Source organism: Haliaeetus albicilla, chromosome 20 (genome assembly GCF_947461875.1).
Source record: "Haliaeetus albicilla chromosome 20, bHalAlb1.1, whole genome shotgun sequence".
Taxonomy (NCBI): Eukaryota; Metazoa; Chordata; class Aves; order Accipitriformes; family Accipitridae; genus Haliaeetus; species Haliaeetus albicilla.
Genome location: NC_091502.1, coordinates 9,483,616 through 9,504,525, shown reverse-complemented (window position 1 = coordinate 9,504,525; position 20,910 = coordinate 9,483,616). Strand labels below are relative to the sequence as shown.

At 44.0% G+C, this 20,910-nt stretch overlaps 1 pseudogene; it reads right to left on the bottom strand.

The window, feature by feature from the left end:
- Positions 1-3,054: 3,054 nt before the first annotated feature.
- Positions 3,055-20,704, bottom strand: LOC138690226 (uncharacterized; annotated as a pseudogene).
- Between the last annotated feature and the right edge of the window lie 206 nt (positions 20,705-20,910).

The following is a 20,910-nucleotide window of genomic DNA, read 5'->3' as shown; positions in this document are numbered from 1 at the left end:
AGATTACTAATGAACATAGATTGCTCAAATGAATCATATCATAATGGATGCCCTGAATGTGTTGTGATGGATGGCTAGACAGCATTTAGTGCCACTAACACTGGTGATTGAACTGGAATACAAAGCAGGCAGGAAGGAGGTTTCGGTCAGAGAAGGGCACAGGCAGCGTCTGTCAGTAGGAGGGCAAAAACCGCCTCCTGGGGAACAGCCGTATCCTCCAACCTGTGATACGGGGGAGAAAAAACAATGAAAAGGGAACAGCCATTGCTGGGACAAGGACAGCAATGTCAGGTAATGCAGAGACTGATGGATGTGTTCAGGAGCTATCTTTATCACCTGGAGCTTCAGTGTGGATAGCGGCAGAGTTACATTGCATTAGGAGCTTGCATGAAACTGATTTTCTGCCCTGTGGTCTGCTCAATCCGAAGAGCATTTTGAATCTGCAGTTTGGGTAGAAGGCTGGGTATTTCACACTGATTCACTGTAGACAGAGATAAGACTATTAATAGATGCTCTGTATATAATACCTTTTTCCTAATATAGCAGTGGCTCTTCAATTTACTGGCAAAGGTAGCAGAGTTTGCTAACTGGCACCTGATAAATGCCATGTCTGCCTCCCTGGGACACCCGCCAGTAAACAAATTCAGTGCAAGCTATTGAAACATTGCTAGGTGGTGAACAAATATCATGCAGGGCTGGCTGCCTGGACCAGAGGAGCCACAGAATTTCAGAGACTGCCCCCCACTGCATGCCACTACCAGTCCCACCGGGGCCAGTTGTGTTCTTCTCTCACGTCTCTTCCCCAGGCCATGAAAAGTGTAGCTGACCCAATGGAAAAAAGTCAGAACCTGTGAAACTGGTAAGAGCTACAAGAAAAGAAGAAGAAGAAAAAAAGAGCATAGCAAATTGTTTCCTACACCGACGATAGGCACAATCTGAAAAAAAATGCAGAAAATCAAACAGAAAGAAAGAGGCTCTCATTACGCTCCTTGCTGGGTAGAAGCAATACTAATTAAAAAAGCAGCAGGAGAAGGGGCATGCCACAAAATCTCACTGCAAAAGCATGGGCCCTTTCTTCTTTTTTTTGCCAAAATTTTTATAAGTTTTCAAGTCCTGCACATCAGAAGCTGTAGGTGACAAACTCAAATAAGTTGCTAGACCCTGTCTTCTCTTCTGGGACCAATGTTTCTGCAAATGTGAAGCTAGAAATGGAAGTGTTCCTAGCTGCACCATGATTGCTCTTCCCCTTCTGACTGCACCATAGCCTGTTGGCAACTGTAGCCATAGCTAATGGGGAAAGCAATTTAAAAAGGCAGAGTGTATCAGCAGCTTTTGGATGCCATTCCAGTGGCAACACATAAAATGAAGCCAAGCTCACAAAGTTGGTCAGCTCACCATGGACCTCCAGCAACTGGTACCTGTGTCAGCACACCAGAGGGGCGGCGGGAGAGTGGGAACAGGGAAGGAAGGAAGAAAGGAAGGAAGGAGAGGGAGGCAGGAAAGGAGGAAAGAAAAGAGCGAAGAGGAAAGTATTACTCTACTAAAGACATGGGAACTGTTTGTTATACAGTGTCATAGATACACCAGTAAGCAGCATTATTATAAGCAACCTATTGCCCTAACAGGCTCTATGATTAACAAATGCAACTGCGAAGCATCAATTCCCCTGTTAAAAACTGTCCAAGAAGTGTATGACCAAAGTCTCGCTGTGGTCCTGTAATGTGTGAAGTAAACACAGCCCTTCAAACGTATTCTTAGTCTGATGCAACCTTTCCTTCTCCAGGCACTGACTCTTTGTCATGTCTGCTGTATTGAAAGTATGAAACAAAATAGCAGGTAAAGATAAAAGTCTGAAAACTTTGGTCTGAAAAGCAACTCTACCAGACTATGCACTCCTATATTAAGCACATCTGCCTCTCTGTCAGTCAGATCCTCTCTCGTGATTAAAACAAGCTCTCACTCACAGGAGAGCTGACACAGCCCAGAAAATGATTTACATAATGCAGAAGGAGAAGAATTTATTCATTATGTTTCTGCTGTGATTAAGACTGTAATATGAGCTGACCACTCAAATATTCTCCCCCAAAGAATCGAGGTCTGAGCCTGCGCTCTCAGTTCGGGGAAGGAGCCATGGTACCTGCTTCCCCGCAAGGTACCACTGTCATGTATTCTCCGGCTGCAGGGCCAGGCCAGTGCATCCAAGCTGTAGGGTCAGGAGAGGGAGAAAAGCCATAATAAATACCTACAATTTGGGCTTGGATGTTGTAAACACAGGCAAAGCAGTAAACACTGTGAGCATCTGGCCTGGTGCACATAGTCTGGCTATTCTGAGCCCTGTATATAATTAAAGAGCACCTTTTATTTCATATACATCAGAGCTATGCAGCAGCACAGGAGCTGCTTTCCAGGTAGCACTCCGGGCCACTATTTTCTAGAGCAGCAAACAAGCCCATTTGCCTCAGGGGAATAGACAGTGCCTGGAGGGACAAGCACTGTCTCACCCAGATCATAAGTCTTTATTCATCTTCAGCTCTGCTTGCCAGAGCAGGTGAGTTTCACATCTTTAAAAGCCCTTTGCTTCAGTTATCTTTTATCATCCTGGATATGTTTATGGGTTTCCTTGCTCTTTCTGTGCACACTTGAATTTATTCCTGTGCTTCCTCTCTCCTTTCCTTCCACTCCTCCCCACACCTTCCCCTTCAGCAAGCTTGTCCTGAGGAGACACCCATTTTGGGGCAAACCCCTTGTCTGATTTTATGAGGATGTTTGTATGTATACACAGTCTCTGCAAGTCTTGGTGTGTTGGCATGTTCTACATGTCCTATTTTACTGATTTTTGAAGCTTAGAGCTGGGTTTCCACATCCTCTTTTGGGATCCTAATATGCAGTCTGAATTTCAAGGTTTTAAAGCTCTCTAGAGATCTCACTGAAATCTGAACTAAAGCCCCCAGGAGCATGGTCTCAGAGAACAGAATAGAATAGAATCATTTAGGTTGGAAAAGAGCTTTAAGATCATCAAGTCAAATCGTAAACCTTGCACTGCCAAGTCCACCACTAAACCATGTCCCTAAGCACCACATCTTTTAAATACCTCCAGGGATGGTGACTCAACCACTTCGCTGGGCAGCCTGTTCCAATGCTTGACAACCCTTTTGGTGAAGAAATTTTTCCTAATATCCAACCTAAACCTCCCCTGCCACAACTTGAGGCCATTTCCTCTTGTCCTATCTCCAGCCACCTGACAGAAGAGACCAGCACCCACCTCACTACAACCTCCTTTCAGGTAGTTGTAGAGAGCGATAAGGTCTCCCCTCACCCTCCTCTTCTCCAGACTAAACAACCCCAGTTCCCTCAGCCACTCCTCATAAGACTTGTGCTCTAGACCCTTCACCAGCTTCGTTGCCCTTCTCTGGACACGTTTCAGCACCTCAATGTCTTTCCTGTAGTGAGGGGGCCCAAAACTGAACACAGTACTCGAGGTGCAGCCTCACCAGTGCTGAGTACAGGGGGATGATCACTGCCCTAGTCCTGCTGGCCACACGATTTCTGGTACAAGCCAGGATGCTCAGCAGAGGTGTAACAGAAGAGATTTTTACCTCACACTCATTCCAAGGTTTGAATTGTTTCACTGTAGCTGCAAAACACAGCAGTAGGGTCTCTGTGAAACAGATGATGCCTGTTAGTGTTGCTATAGAGCCAGTGTGGCATTTTAGGATTTAAAGAGATATGCAATATCTATCTCAGACATTTTCTGCATGCCGTAGCAAGTGATATAAGCAATGGGGTGCTGGAGCCCTTTGTCAGGGATGGGAAGGGTTAGGGGCACAATGCTCAAGAATATGCTGAACACCCCTTTGCTGGCCTTGGGTTTTGACTACAACTATTTGGTAGCACCTTATACCAAGTAAAGATGCAAAAAAGGTTCAGGAGCCAGGCTTCCTGTGGAGAGAGGTTGTGGAGGGTTGCTGAACACGTACACAAGTCCTGGCTGAACGAAGGGCTGCCTAGCTTTCAGTATCAGAGGAGACACCCGATTTCAGCTGTGGGAGAGCTGCCCAACAAGTAATTGCCTGGAAACAGAGCCTCTGTAAGCACTGTGGGGTTGTCAGACAGAAAGGAAAGAAGGGATACAAGAGATGGGAAAGGTCACCGAGTGTATGAAAAACTGCTGTTTTGACACACAGGATTTGCATGTCCCAGAAACTGACAATGTCTAATGAGGCAATCCAGAGGTTGAACAGGGGACCGAAGGTCTTCTTGAACTATTAATTACCAGTCACTGGGGTAGATTCTTTCAGCTCCACTAAAAACATAACTGTCCTTTATTTCCTATTGCAATAAGGCTGAGTTTAATACTTTTGTTGCTGAATTACTTTTTTTGGCTTTGTTGCTTTTACATTGCCAGGACTTTATTTCTGTTCAGCAGCATGTACTCCTCACCTTGTTGCATGCTGTACTAATCATGCTTTTATTATGTATTTTTAGATCCTTCCCACAGTGTGCAGAGATCTGTGGGGCTTTTTTAGCCCAGAATATCAATAAAGCTTACTGCCAAAGCTCCTGGTAGAGGTACTGCATCTACTTATTCTGATCGTCCCTTGAAAAAATTAAATTGTTGGAATGTGAGTGCAGAGCAGGGTTCAAGGTCCACTGCATATGAAAATGGAATTGATTACTCCCAATGAACAGAGGCTTGCAGCTCTTAAGAACATTATATGATAAATATGTTGGCACATACTATGCATTTGGCATGCTAAGTAGTTTACTGAACTACTCCCTGCAGCATATTTTAATGAAATGCTGACGGTTTTGGCATCTTATTGGATAACTGCATTCAGTGGCATTGGTCACAAATGACAGATGTTAAGGAAAGCATACGAAGTACTCCATAAGACGGCAGGTCCTCCACGACTTTCTGCTCTGTGTTGCTGCTCTCTTGGAATTTATCGTGGTCAGCAGTTAGAAATCAATAAGGAGCACATGGCATTCCTCCAGTTTGGCATCTAGAAACTTCTGTCTCTAAGCTCCCACAAAAAAATTGCATGCAGAGTATTTTTGCTAAAGAACTTGGCCTTATCTGCTAAAGGGATACCATTAGCATCCCATGTTAGATGAGGTGTGAGAGAGAACAACTTGCTGATGGAAGGGCTCTGCCTCTCACTCAGGTCCTACTTTGCTGGCTGGTGCACGTGGCAATGCAGCCGAAGATGGAGGGAGCAGGAGAGCTGCAAGGACCACTCCTGACTCTAGCAGTCTCTGAGATGTGGACTACACTGGCACAGAGCCTGGGACTGGCCCTACCTCTCCACTGCTTTTCTGTCTCTTTTTTTCTGTGCCTGAGGAGAGGGTTTATTCATGACAACAGGATTAAAAAACCCTTTAATCACAGGTGGGGTTTTTTTCAGCTGTAATAGTTCCACAGTGGAAGTAATCAAACTTTACAGACAGTTCTTCCTATCTTATATCCTCACCTGCTCCTAATCCTACCATTACCTGAGGTCTCTTGCTAGAATAATGTTTTTCTTAGATTCACTGCATCAAGACTATAAACAAACAAACCGATAGCACCTCACCTCTCCCAGGATCACAACTCCCTTTGAACAAGAAAAGGCTAGAGAAGTGGCCCTGATTCATTATATTGTTGGTGCCACCCAGTGATCAAAGACTGGAATTGGCACTGCAAAGGCACACGCTCGAGAAGTCACAGGCGACCAATACCTCTGGTGCATATTCTGCAGCCGTAACTGCACTGCCAGACCTGTTGTGACCATGCACTGTCTGAAGACCAAAGTGCAGGGAAGAACCAGGAGATGAGGGTTTTTTTGAATTTCAGATGCTGATTGAGATCACTTGGCATGAAAATGCATATGGATGGGCGACAGTAACTGAAGATCTCTCAAGTTATTCTCCTCTCAGTGTGCAACCTTATGCACTGGGATGCCTGGCTGGAGCACATCCACTACACATTGAAATGTAGTGACATGTGATAAATTCACATGTGTGCCTGGTCCCATGTCTCAGGTGAAGGTCCCCATGCTGAGGATGCCTTGTCACAGGGGCCCCCTGTGTGCAGGCAACATGGTGAGGAAGGAAGGAACTGGGCATCTCAGGCAGAACCTGTGAGGTATTAAGTAAGAGCCCATACATGCCAAAAAATTAACAGTTAGGTCCCATTCCCAATAACTGATGTGTCTTTCAGATGGGCTAAAATCTTTTAAAAGGACATGGTGTCTTTCTACACAGTCTTTAGTGATCACCTCTCCCATAATCAGCCAGAGATGTGCTTTAAGCAGGAGTCTTTTCCAGGCTACTTCCACCCACATCTCTCCATCCAAAGGCTCATCCTTTCTCTGATGTTTTCCTAGGTGTGAGGAGAGTGACTGTGGAGGACACCAGTTGGTGTTCTCATGTGCATTGAGTGGGGTTTAGGACCCATATTGACAGGAAAGGCTAAAAGTTCAGAAGCCCATAGGAAATACACTTAGGACTTCTGGTATATAAGTCATGCCAATTTTGATGACTGACTTACCCTTAAATCCAGCCTGGCCTAACTCTGTGAACACTTCCATCGCTTGCAGCACATGCACTGTTACAAATTCAGGTTGAAGGAAAATGGAGAGCATCACCTTGGAGGTGCAGAGTGAGAGTCCTAACTTCATTCTTTTAGAAGTATAAGCAGCATATTTCACTTTTTTGGGAACATTGAGCAGGGGGAGTGTGGGGGTGCAGATAGTACAAATACTGGTTGCAAAAAAATATGTTATGACCTCTTTGTACAAAAACCTGTTACTGGGTAGAGTCTAAGTCAGGCTATGAAAAACAAAGAGCATCTCCACACAAAAGGGAAGAGAAAGATGGCCTAGTGATATCCTGCAACTTGCCACCGAATCAGGTGTGGATGGTACTGACAATGGTCCAAAATGGACCAGTCCGCCCTAAACGTGACCTTCTCCAACACAACACATATTCCTATCCGAGATGGATTGTATCCATTTTTGGTAGACACCTGAGCAGTTTGTCTCCTTTCTGATGTTGGCAGCATTGTGCAGGTTGCTATGTCAATTCACTTCTCTCTGAATTGAACCGAGCTACCCCCATGAGACATGCCTCGCAGACTGTGTTGAGCCTGCGAAGTTAGTTGGGCTTCAGATTTACATCCAGTGAGAAAGTGAGGCATTTCCTGCCTCAGTGTTGTTTTGACCTTGAAAGACAGCTGTAAAGAGACTCTTACAGGGATGAGTACACAGATGTCTTAGGGAAGAAGTGTCAAAGAGGGCACTGAAAGACTGCATCCTTTCCCAGTGGTACTTTGTCTGATTTTGGTGCAACTGCTCTGCATTTCATCCATCAGAGAAAGGAGCCAAGCACCAGTACTGGAAACCAAAGCTGCTGATATATGGCCACAGAGCAAATGCATTATACATCCTTGTTAAGAAAGGATGAGCATGAGAAAATACCTGGGCAGTAGCAAAGGTCGAGATTTTTCTGAAAATCAGTGGAACTGCAGCTCTGAATTAGGGTGGTTCCAATATTAAGGGCTATCATTCACACCTTCTGAAGACTCCTCATACCCTTTTTCTTAGTTCTTTCATATTACTTCCTCAGTTCTGACAGATCGAGCCATCCACTGTGTTCACCTGTCCAGACAGAAGCTCCCTCTTCTCCACCTGAACATTCTGCTGCACTTCCAGGTCTTCGGGATACAGATTGTCCACTTGTCACTGACTTTGCTAAATAGTTTGCACCTTTAGCTCCAACTTAGGCCTCTTCCTAAATCAGACCTTTTGATCAAGAAGCCATAACTTTCCTTGTGACCCACAAAATCATCCCAGTAGGTTTCTTCTCTATTTTTCAGAAGTCCTGTGCTTGGATTGTCCTTGCTCGGATTTCACTGGTTGAACTGTGATCTTAAACCAGCTTCTTCCACAGACACCATGACTTCAACGTTCTCTGATGGAACTAGGCAACTCTAGTAGGATATAGTTCTTCCTCTGAGGTGTTCTTCTCTTTTCCTGATTAGTGCTAAGAGACAATTTTCCCTGGAGGGTTTCAAGGCTCCTGGTCCCAAACATTAAGGGGATGGTATCACCTATCTCTTTAAGAATGATTTGGGGGATCTGTCATCCCAGATGCAATGTTACCCCACTGTCATTAATTACCCTCATATGCAGTTTCAGCCAAGAAGAGTAACACAGTACCTCCATGCACACCATCCAGAGTTTTGCATCATTAGTGTTTATTGATATGAGACAGATAAGAGATGTGGGTTGGTGCACGTACATATGTTTCAGAGTATCATGGTGACTGAGTCACTAGAAGAAAGTATTCCTTCTTGAGCAATCAGTTGATAACTGCTTGCCTAAAAGTATGAGAAAAGACATCTGACCTAAGAGAGGAGCACGAGAATCTCTAAGCTTACTACTGCCTACTCCCCAGATCCCAAATCTAACTATTCCCCACCTTCCTTTTCCTTTGTTCCATATGAGTCTGCTCTTCCAGTGGCCATCGTCTGCTCCTGAACACCAGGGACTATGGCAGACCATGCTGTACAACAGCATTTGTCTGGCCTATTGCCCTGTGACAGTCCAGACCTCACCTTCACTCACCCCTTGTCAAAGGATTCATGCTGCTCATATGGATCAGCTGTCCCAAGTTAGCTGCAGAGGTGAAAAACCATGTTGTGGCTTCTGGATCATTGTAACTGGTTTATTCTTGGATTGCCAGGGCACCATAAGGTCTGACCCATTCATTCACACTTTTCAGTCACACTTTGGCCATAGATTCTCACTCTGTCCAGTTAGCTGATATCTCTTTCCTAGGCCTTCACAGAATAATCCCAGAAACAAGCATTGTTGGAGGAAGACATGGTTTTGTCGTGTGTCCACTTTGCTCTTTTAGAGGTTGTTACATAGTGGTGACAGAAGTTAGAGTGGCTCTTTTAGTATGTTTTACATTTTTCCCTTTTTCATTTATACTGCTTTTGACACAAGCCTATCTCAGCAGTAACTCACTGCACTGCCAGCATGTATAAACCCCGGGCTGCAATCACAAACCCTGGACAAATGGACAGTCATGGGTTACAAGGTATGGTTTTGACTGAAATGCCTTACATGCAGTTAGTTAATGCATGGACACTGGCATAAACTCTCAGCTGCAGAGGGTCCTTTTCCAGTCCTGTTCCCCAGAAGGATGCTGGCAGCAGCACAAAGCAGCAATAAATCAATCAGCCAGCCAGTCTGTAAGTGCATTGCATAACCAGGTAAATAAACAAGTACTAGAAACAATAAAATACTGTAGCTGTTTTCACCTTGTCAGGCCAAGCCATTCCAGACAATCAATAGGGAGTATAGGAAAGGTCACTGACTGCCTGAATAAATCTCATCAAAAAACAACGGCCAAACAGCAGTAGCTGCCTCTGAGAAGAGAAAGGCATGGCCTTTAACAGAATAAACGCAACATTACAAAGTGGCAGTGAACAAATATTAAAGCATAAACACTACAGACTGCAGTAAAGTAGGATATTCAAAGCATTGATCTTTTTTCTTGGTTTCTTACAGCTACAGAGGTCTCTATTCCCTTTTGACACATGGAAGAGAAGTTTTGGAGGAAAACACTTGCTGACCTAACCTGATGGATGCACTTGTAAAGTAATAGCTTTACATATGTTTTGATGGAGAGTTTTTTTAGTTAAAAAAAAAAAAAAATCTAAATACATTTAAAGCCCTAAAGGTATTGCCCAGACTAGCATATTTTTACATAGGTCAAGTACTGGTTTTAAGCCATTTCAGGAGAGATTTTGAAGTCACCAAAGACACCTTCACTGAAGCAAATCCCTCAGGAATCAAGTACTGCTAAAGTCAGTCTCTTGCCCAGTGCTTAAGAAAAGTTTGGCTGACCACTTTTCCCCTGCCCAGAGATGGTGATGCTGGCCACAACAGTCACACACCTTGGTAGATGCACTGGGGAAGGCTAACATTAACAATAATGCTAAGAAAGCTACTACTTGCCAGCCTGTGTTCATTGAAAAGGTACAAGCTTCAGCTGTGAACCATTCATTGCTGATCTTAACCTACTGTCTGGCACAGCTGCTGTCTGCTGCTCCATGCCAGTCCAAAGCACGGAACATTTGTTACCCTGCTGTGTGTTACAGTACAACCACAGCCCAGAAAATCTGCAGCTTTATGGAAAGCTCTGTGTCACTGTGGCTCTGCATGGGCCACACAAGGGCCTGCAACATGGCAGCAGGTGCTGCTATATGATCATTTACATCTTCCAAGCACCCTCCAGCAGAGTCCACAATTCTGCTTGGGTGTTTGGCAGTAGCCACCAGCTCTATGTCCATCTGTGCTGCTAAAAGCTAAAGTGATTGTCTATTAGACTCAGATGTTTGTTGACAGTTATAGACAGGGATTACAGTTTCTTTATGTCCATAAACATGCAGAGACCAGATCAGCAATCAGCCCTGCCCATTCAGTGTGCTGAACCAACAGTAGATTGGTATCTCTGAGTACTTAGAATAAAACAATTATCATAGCTGTTTCATCTCTCTCTGTTGACATCAGCAACAAACTATTCCTCTGACAGGGTGAAGCCTTGATGAAAATCTGAGGGAAAAGGGGAACCATGCTATCTGAGCTAGGTGTCCAGGTGTCATGGTTTAACCCAGAAGGCAGCTCAGCACCACCCAGCTGCTCACTCACTCACTCCCCCCCAGTGGGATGGGGGAGAGAATCAGAAAGGTAAAAGTGAGAAAACTTGGGGGTTGAGATAAAGGCATTTAAACAGGTAAAACAAAAGCCACACATGCAAGCAAAGCAAAATAAGGAATCCATTCACTATTTCCCATTGGCAGGCAGGTGTTCAGCCATCTCCAGGAAAGCAGGGCTCCATCGCATGTAACACCATAACTCCAAACTTCTCTCCCCACCTTTCTTCTTGTTCCACCAGCTTTTTTTGCTGAGCATGACATCATATGGTCTGGAATACCCCTTTGGTCAGCTAAGGTTTGCTGCCCCAGCTGCCCCAGCCTACTTGCTGGTGGGGCAGCGTGCAAAGAATAAAACACCTTGGTGTTGTGTAAGCATGGCTCAGCAATAACTAAAACATCCCTGTGTTATCAACACTGTTTTCATCACAAATCCAAAATATTAGCACCATACAAGATACTATGAATATATTTAACTCTATCCCAGCTAAAACCAGCACACCAGAAGTGCTCAGTACTTTTTTTTGTTATCTTGTTAAACACCTAGTAGCAATAGTCAAAGCCTTTAATGACTCTATAACTGTGAAAACAGGAGTTAGTGAGGGTAAATATGGCCAAACACCTGGCTTTTATTTAGGTACCTAAATGGGATCCCCCCCCCTTTATTAGCAACATTATTTAAGTAAACAAGTAATTAACAGCAAATTACAGGAGTATACCTGCAATACACCTGAGGATAACTTGTACTAAGTGACAAATAATCTTCACAGAGACAAATTAAATTAATTGAGGTAATCAGGTATCACAGGCACAAAAAAGGGGTGAGCTGGGCTGTAGTAGTTGCTTGTGACAAACATGTTGTCACCCTGTTGTCCTGTGACTGTATGTGGGACTGAGGCACAGAGAGAAGTGTTTTCAGCAATGCTCAATGAAGTGCTGATGACATTTGAATAAGGTGCCTGTATGAAACCTCTGAAGTCTTCATATGAGGAAAGCCTTGGTCCTTATTGAATGATAAGTTGCTTGCTGTCCTTTAGCAGCAAGTGCTTGCTTGTTCTTGGCAACCTGCAGGAGGGAGAGAGCTCTATCTATATCAGTGCAGGCTAATGCCTCCCTGCAGAAGAACTCACTGAGCCTTTGGGCTAACAAAATATTCCCCATGCCCAGTCTGAAACATTGGGTGAAAAATCATTAAAGGGGATGCACTGTTGTCTAGCCAATAGCACCGTAGGCCTAGTGGACCCTGGATAGGTCAGGACCAGGAGCATTTTATGCCTCTCAGGAGAAGGTCACCCTCGGTTGGGAGGTTGCCATAGTAGGGTAAGACATGTTACCTGCCCAGTCATGGTGGAAGTGATGCTATCTATCTGGTGAGTGAGCAATTTGCTGGGTGGGGGAATCTCTGTTAACATATAGAAAGTGCAACATCAGGCAACAGTCGGATCTGTTATTTGTATGTGAGCATGACTACAAACAAGGTGAGCAGGTCCTGAGCTACCTATGCACCAGCTGTGTAGCTCTGATTTACACCATCTGGAAGGACCTGAGCTGGGCAGCACCAGCAGTAACTGTACACTCTCTTCTGCAGTGAAAAGTGGTGCCAGGAGTGTACATTTGGGCAGTCACTTAAGATTAAACATGGAGAAATATTAACTGTGCTGTAAACCCCAATGACAAAAGGAAAATGTGCCCAAGTATAACAACATAAGCATAGCCCAAGTACCCTCAAAGTGACTGTCCTGGTTTCAGCTGGGATAGAGTTAACTGTCTTCCTAGTAGCTGGTACAGTGCTATGTTTTGAGTTCAGTATGTGAAGAACGTTGATAACACTGATGTTTTCAGTTGTTGCTAAGTAATGTTTAGACTAAAGTCAAGGATTTTTCAGCTTCTCATGCCCAGCCAGCGAGAAAGCTGGAGGGGCACAAGAAGTTGGCACAGGACACAGCCAGGGCACCTGACCCAAGCTGGCCAACGGTGTATTCCATACCATGGGACGTCCCATCTAGTATAGGAACTGGGGGGAGTGGGGACAGGGGATCACCACTCGGGGACTAGCTGGGTGTCGATCGGCGGGTGGTGAGCAATTGCCCTGCACATCATTTGTACATTCCAATCCTTTTATTATTACTGTTGTCATTTTATTAGTGTTATCATTATCATTATTAGTTTCTTCTTTTCTGTTCTATTAAACCGTTCTTATCTCAACCCACGAGTTTTACTTCTTTTCCTGATTTTCTTCCTCATCCCTTTGGGGGGGGGAGTGAGTGAGCAGCTGCGTGGTGCTTAGTTGCTGGCTGGGGTTAAACCACGACAGTCCATTTTGGCACCCAACACGGGGCACAAAGGGTTGAGATAACGACAAACCTGACCAGAGCTTGTTAAAACAAATTTGTTATAAGCATTCATTATATTGGTCTAATAGTCGCTGGTCATTATGTTGATTTATGTGTTCTTAGAGTTTTTGCTCTGGTTTTTAAAGTTCTGTTATGTATCACCTCGCTTGCTGTATGTAGTTCCTCTTCTGCTGCTTATCATCCTTGGGAGGTGGATTAAGGTTTTCGCTTTGATGTATTGTATAACGCTGGTTTATGGTATGCTAAAGTCATCGTCTGTGGGATTAATCCAGTATTTGCACTCAGCATTGTCACCTTTATACTGCGGGAGCCATCTGTGGGAAACTATTAATAATTATACCATTTACCTTTCCTCCTTGGAAAGCCAGTCTATGGATGGGGTACCTTTCTTCCCCTCTCCTTTCTCCTTCAGTCCAGTTACAATGGTGTTGTTTGAGAATTTTGGAAAATTTGAGTACTCCTGGGATGTTGGGACTAGCATGGTCCTAGCCCTACTGCTAGGAATTAGCATGCTTCTGAATGTGGTTCAGCTCTCGTTTAAGGTTAAACAACTATTTAAGAAGATCACCCAGAGATGTGCCCCAAGGCTGGATAATTATGAGTGGCAGGGTGTGTGGGGCAGTATGGGCAAGTACCTAGAAAAGTGGACACCCCCAATGTTTTGGAAATTCACCCCTGAACAAGTGCAGAATCCAGAAGAACAAGTTAAATATTTGGAAAAGGTATGCTGTCACCCTGGCAGCTCCAGAGAGATACAAATCACTGCAACGTGCTGGGGCCTGGCCCATGCCTATTGAGCCCTTTTTGACACCACTCAGTACCCTCAAGGGGAAGAGAAAGTCTCTGGACCTAACAACAAAATGGTGAGCACCGCGGTCACCCAAACTCTGGCAACGGGCGCTGCGGCCCCTCCAGCCCCGGCAACGAGCATTGCAGGCACCCAGACCTTGGTGACAGGCACCGTGACCCCTCCAGCCCCAGTGACGAGAACTCGGGCTACCCAAACCTCAGTAATGGGCACTGCGGTCCCTCCAGCCCCAGCGACGAGCACTGCTGCTACCCAAACCTCAGCAACAGATGCTGCGGTTCTCCAAAACCTGGCGAGCAATACTGCAACTGAACCAGTGGACCAACCTGCACCAGTATCAGTTGCTCCCGTACAGAAAAAAAAAAATACAAAAAAATCAGTTCACTTAGCGAAGGATGAAGGTGAACCAGGGTCATCACGGGAACTGGAGGAAGAGGCAGAACCAGAGGTAATAACCCGGTCCCTATCCTTGAGTGAGCTGCGGGATATGCGAAAAGATTTTGGCTGCTGTATAGGTGAGCATATTATCACCTGGCTCCTCCAATGCTGGGACAATGGGGCTAATAGCTTGGAATTAGAAGGTAGGGAAGCAAGCAGCTGGGATTGCTTGCCAGGGAAGGTCGCATTGACAAGGCAATTAGAAAAGGGACACAAGCTATCAGCCTCTGGAGGTGACTCCTGTCAAGTGTGAAGGAAAGGTACCCCTTTAAGGAAGACATTATATGTCAATCAAGCAAGTGGGCCACCATGAAAAGAGGTATCCAATATCTGAGGGAATTAGCTGTGCTAGAGGCGATTCATCATGACCCGGACAACCCACAATTACCCAAAGATCCAGACGAAGTCCACTGCACATGACTGTGGCGGAAGTTTGTACGGAGCGCACCATCATCCTATGCCAACATGCTGGCAATAATGACCTGGAAAGACGAAGAGGCACCGACAGTGGGTGAAGTGGCTCGCCAACTCCGTCAATACAAAGAAAATCTCTCCTCTTCAAACCACGACAGTGACCTGCTCTTTGAAAAGGTATTGCTTTTTGCCATCAGAAAAAGTTAATCACACAGAGACTACACCGAAAATGCCCTAAGGGAAGGAAAAGGCACATTGGTCAATGATAAGTGTAGAGACAGAATAATTCAAATTATAATAGAGGGGAAAGAGTTTCACTGTTCTATTCTTAATATGACAAAATGATTTAACAGAGACTTTAGTTACATGAAGGATTTAAGCATTTATTTCTCTTTCTTAAGAAAGAAAGATTACTGATGAGATGCAGCCAGGGGAGCATGCCACACTAAGACAATAACCTTTGCTAAAATACTTGGGAGAACAGAACTACAGTTTGAACTCTGCCCATTGAAAACATGATTAAAGGTTATTGCTCATTATAACTGCATGGTAAGAAAACAGAAGGACTTGTGTTGATATTCACAGGGCTAAAAATGGTTTGCAGAATTAGAAATTGAGATTTCTGTAAGTTTTATGGGAGTGAGGAAAAATCTACATGGCTAACAGACCAAGCATGTCTCCTGGGTCTCTGTATGCACAAACAAGTAAATTGCACCCACAATTTATCAGATTAATCCCTAAACTTGGCATATGAATTTTGCTGATTTCATTCTGAATATTTTGCAAAACTTTAGGTAGTGTTGTAAGCATGATGTCAGTGAAGAATTAGGAGAGAAAATACTGACAATAAAATAAGCTTCAGAACAAGCTATGAAAATTGCGTAGCACAGCCTGCACAAGATCTTTCAGAAACAGCACCAAGGTGTCTCTGTCCTGTACTGCTTGAGAGGTGCCTTAGTGCACACATATGTACGCAGTACTGCATTACCTGCATGTGCTGTCAGTCTCTCAGACGTGAGGTGCCAGAAACCAGATGCAGGGATGTTTAGCTCCATCTTCTAACCTTACCCAAAGGAGGCAAGAGGCTCTAGAGTTAAAATGTGTCCTCTGTGCCTACTACATAACCCTCACACAACCCACTGGTACAGCTGTGCTGTGGGACAATTGCAAACCTGTAATTTCCTCCTGCAGATGAAGCCCCTGGGACAATTTACAATGCAAGCAGTTGCTCTGGCTTGCTTTCAGCATTTTGAATCAGATCCTGTCATTGTTTAGCACACATCCATTTTGTGCAGCACCAGGAGTACAGTGTCTGATGGCCTGAGGCAGAATTCCTAATTTGTCCAAATAACATTCAGCATAAGCTCCATATGATAATTAATCAGTGGTCATAATTTGTCCAAATAACATTCAGCATAAGCTCCATATGATAATCAGTGGTCATTAAAGCAAGAGATACCTGTGACATCTCTGATGTTTATTAAAGCCTTTTCATGGCATTTTAATCACAGCATTGCCATGGCAGAATTTCCTTTTATTTAAAACAAATGTTGTGCTTTGCAAAATGTTTTAGGGTGGGTTTCTTTGAGATTCCTGAGAGTCATTCCTAATGATTCTTTCTCTTTCTTAATAGTTTAGTAAAATGATTGTGAAAGCAGCACCGTGATTAAAATAGTCCCTAGATCAGGAGCCTCATGAATTTCAGATGCAAATGTTTGGCTTTGTTTACACTTTGGTACAGACATTAGGCAGCACTGCTACACCAGAACATTCACTCCCCAGAAAATGCAACAGGACTAAGGCTCTCTGAAATAAGAAGAGATAAAGTAAAATAAGAAAAGAAAGGCGAGGGGACACAAAATCAACCACATCAGGGAATAAAAAAAGGAACATCAGATTTTCCAGAATTGCAAACTCATGATTTAAAGCACAATGATTTTGAATTCTACACTTGTATCGAATCAAGAAGGATTTGATTTTTTGTGAGGAAAATGAAGGGTTATCCTGCTGCACGTTTCCGTGTCTTGAACACCAGTTTCAAAAACTTATTTTCAAGAGGCATCATGGGGACCAGATCCTCAATGATATTTAGGTATGAAACTTTGACTGAAATCACCAACAGTGAAGGGAAAGGGACGGAAGCCGAGCAGTTGGCTGTAGTGACTCCTCAGCCCTCTCAGAGACTGGTGCGAGTAAGAGAGGCCTGAGAATTGTGTTTTCTAGACACAACCTGACTAGTGAGGACAGGGAATCTTTAAGATGTCTGGTGTGTGGGGCAAGAACTGGGCTATTCAAGAGAGCAGAGGGTAAACTTTACAGGAAGTTTAAACAAGGTATTTTGTGTTATTTCTGTCCTGTTAAACTCTCAATTTTCCTTCAGGAGGTCCTATGTTCACACAACAAAAAGTGAACACAGACATGAGTTAATACCTCTTCATTACTAAGTCAAAGCAGTTGCTTTCCGTCAAGGGATAAAATGTAGCCACAAGACCAACTTTAGCGCATGACCTGTCATGGCATGCTAGTACTCTTTAGCTTTCTAACATGGCATGGCAAAGCAAGATGCTAATTAGAGTGGCAAGCTAAGGGGAAGATTTAGAAACGTATCGAAACATATATATAATTTCTACACACACCTTTTCACCTTTATGTTACCGAAATCCGGAATAAAACTCCTTAACAGCAATGAGAAGTTAAGAAGCAGGCACTTCTTTATTGCAGCTCTGGGGACACGGGGGATCACTCCTCCAAAGGCGTGCCCAACTTAGTATCAAAATCCATCCATTTTTGTAGACTTTTTCTGTCAGGTCATTGTTACATAAGCTCTCCACATAAAAATGCATACTATGATCACTCTTAAATTTAACCTTTATAATGATTGGTCCTTTGATTATATAACCTTATCTATATTCTTATTTAAAAACAATCATTGGTCAGTTACACTTAGGTCTACTGATTGGAATCTTTGATACTCAAATCGAGATGGGAAGGGTAAGGTGGTTTCAAAGCAGCAAACTGGTGTCCATGATGGTTTCCTTAGTTTCTTGAACAAAACATAGAAAAACCAGTAACTTCCTGGTGAGGTTTCTATGGTTAGCTATTTCAAACTTTAACAATATTAAGGTTCCTATAGTCACACATAACGCAGTTCCTAAAGTTTCTATGGCTACATTTCAAACTTAACAATCGTATACATTATGCTTCATAATTTTACTTCTTAATCAAACCTAGCTCTTTTATGTGGTTAAATTTTTATTTCTTTACCAGAATATTTGCAACATTTACACATTTATTTTTTTCAAGCCTCTCCTGATCTAGTTTTTCTTTCTGCACTACAGTATCTGAATTTTACAGGTTAACCATGTCTCTCTCACATGCATCATACCAGCTTCAGCACTTTTTGACATTATAATAGTATTACTTTACAGCTTAAAGCTTGCACTTGGTTGCTACACAAAACCAATCCTCCTAAGTAAGCCCAAGCATTGTAAGTTTACAGAAATGCCATGTCTTCAGGAGGGATATTTTTCTAAGAAGCAAAAATCACTTTAATCTTTTCTTGGTAAAGAACTAGCTGCTGCATATATCATCCTATCCACAATTCATTCACTTACATTGAATGATATGGACATCTCAAGCAGCTAGTTCATTCTACTTGTACTTCGGCAGAGCTGAAAACCTTTTAAGGGCTGACACCCACTAAGACCCCATTTCAAGAAACTGCTATTTCAGTCAGATAATCTGTATCTGTTGCCATACAAATCATTCCCCAGGGTATTGCTTTTGGTGGTAAGATAAAGTGGCAGCTCCTAACAAGATCAGCAGATAAGATATCAAACTACATAATCTCTTTTAGCTGAAGGGGCTCAGACTTTTTGTAAGTAATTACTTTAGCCCATCATCAGGACTAAATAACTTTGCTACTTTAAAACCCCAGAAGAAGAGCTCCTCCTACCTGACCCGTGCCACATACACACACACAAAAGGATTACTCAGGCAAGAATAATTTGAGTAAATAAAAATGACAGGCCATTCAGCTGATGTGCTCATAGGCTACTATACCTGCTACTTGCTATAGTGATATGGAGTTTAACATGATAACTTGGAATATTTCCCTATTCTTAAAATTTGGTACAGTGATGAAATAACATTAATATGATAAAGCAAATGTCAATTTAAAGTTAACAGAGACAGTACTCTCCTAGATAGTGTAGTTTATGTTACAGAACTAGGCTTTGTCTTTGTTTTTTTGATAAGGAAACAGGCAAAATATATCCTGTAATATCTGCTGCTCTGTTTGCAGAATCCCTTGACGCATAGAGCTTGTGTAAAATGATCTACTGCAATACTGATTTCTGTGGTTCTCAGCAGGATTTAGGGCTTTGAACACTGAAAACTCTACAGGGGAATTTGAGTTTTCCAGTGTCTTCTTTTGATGAGCTGGTTGGTTGGCTTCTTTAAAAAAAAAAAGGAAAGGGAAAAGAATGAGGCTTAAATACAAGCTTTAGAATAATGTAAAACCTAAAAGGTAAACCAAGAAAGAGCTTCAATAGAGTAACACAAAAATACATTCAAAGAGAACATTATAATGCTCTGTTTTTGCTTCAAGCTCAGCATTCTTCCGTTCTCACCCTTGTAGCTGTATAAAGTAGCAAATATGGAAAAAAACCTCAATGCTGGCAGCTTTTAAACTCTGTTTCTTATAAGCTGTTTTCAGTGACAGGCTGGCAGGTCCTCTGTGCTTTTCCTGAACAGTCTAGAAGATGCCTTTTCTCTGAGTTTGGCTGGCAGGTACAGCAGATCTCATTCTGGCAGAAAGTACCAGAAGCGGTGGTTGTTCTGCTGGAGGGCACTTGTGAGTCCTGGGACCAGGAGTAGGTCTCAGCAGCCAGCTCTGCATGTGCCTTTCACCACCTGTGGGCCTCGGGGCTGGGTGCTGGCCACCCCACATATGGGTGCAAAGCTCAGAAGTGCAGAGGACCTCCTCAAGCTGGGGGAGAAGCCTGAGGAGCTCAGCATGGAGACCAGCCATCCTGACGGAACTGTCAGCACTCTGGGCCGAAGCATGAGCTGAGGACTGTGGCAGTTTGCCTGTTCAGTGGGGCTGGATAAGGCGGCAAGGGGGAAGATGCTCGCCAGCAACTGCTTGACAGCTCAGCATCTCTGTTGTCGTACAAGGGGGAGCAACCGTTGCACAGTCAATGCTTGCCCACAGGCTGCAGTCCTCTTGGCCCTGTTTGCACATGTCCTTGGTTCATTGATATGTCAGTCTCTCCCTAGCCGTCTGAGACAGCAGTCTTATTGCTATGCTGAGCTTTCATCCCACTGCTCTTCGCCTTGCTCCAAACATGCTTTCTATGGGTAGGGTCCTCCTCCTGGACAGAAGAGGTCCGGCTGCCATTATGCTCTGCTGAATTTACAAATGCCTTGTATTTAACTTGCCTGCTATTCTTCCTCAGGTCTTGACATAGTTTCTTCGTTCCAAGTCACAGAAGAGGGAATGAAGTAAACCTTGTACTGCAATGACTGGGGGATGGACTGTGGGTGGGGAGGCCGAGTCTGGACAAATGTATCTTCTGTCTTTTTAGCAGGAAGCAAAGTTGAATTTTCTGAATTCATAGAGTTGTACCTTCATATGACCAAAAACTATACTATAAAGGTCTAGCTTCAATAGACACCTGGGTCCCCTGTGGAGCATCCCAGGCACCATGTCACCCACCGTGGGTGAGGATGAGCTGGGTCACTCACTGAGCAGTCCAGGGCTGTCAGTCAAGACCTCAAGGGATGTGCAGTGGAGGCCACACATCAGGGCTCCCTGCAGGAGCCTGAGGATTGCCCCTGAGCAGCCCCAGGGCCTGGTGCCCTCCTGATGGCAGCCTTGCTAGTGGCCTTCGGCATGTTCTTCAGCTGGCACTGCTCCACGATGCTGGGCAGTGGGGCATTGAGGTCTGGCTTTTGGCCCCACGTGCAAGGACAGAAGGTCATGGCTGGAATCTAGAGCATCCATTGGGCCAGGAAGGGGCTGAGGGACCCTGGGCCATGAAGAGATCTATGGGACAAAGACACATCAAGGATATCTGGGGACTTGTGTAGAAGGACCACATGGGACATGTGGCAGGGACATCGTGATCCTGGAGACAGCCAGAGCTGGAGGGGGGTGAGGGGGAGAAAGCCGCGAGGTCCCTGGAGGC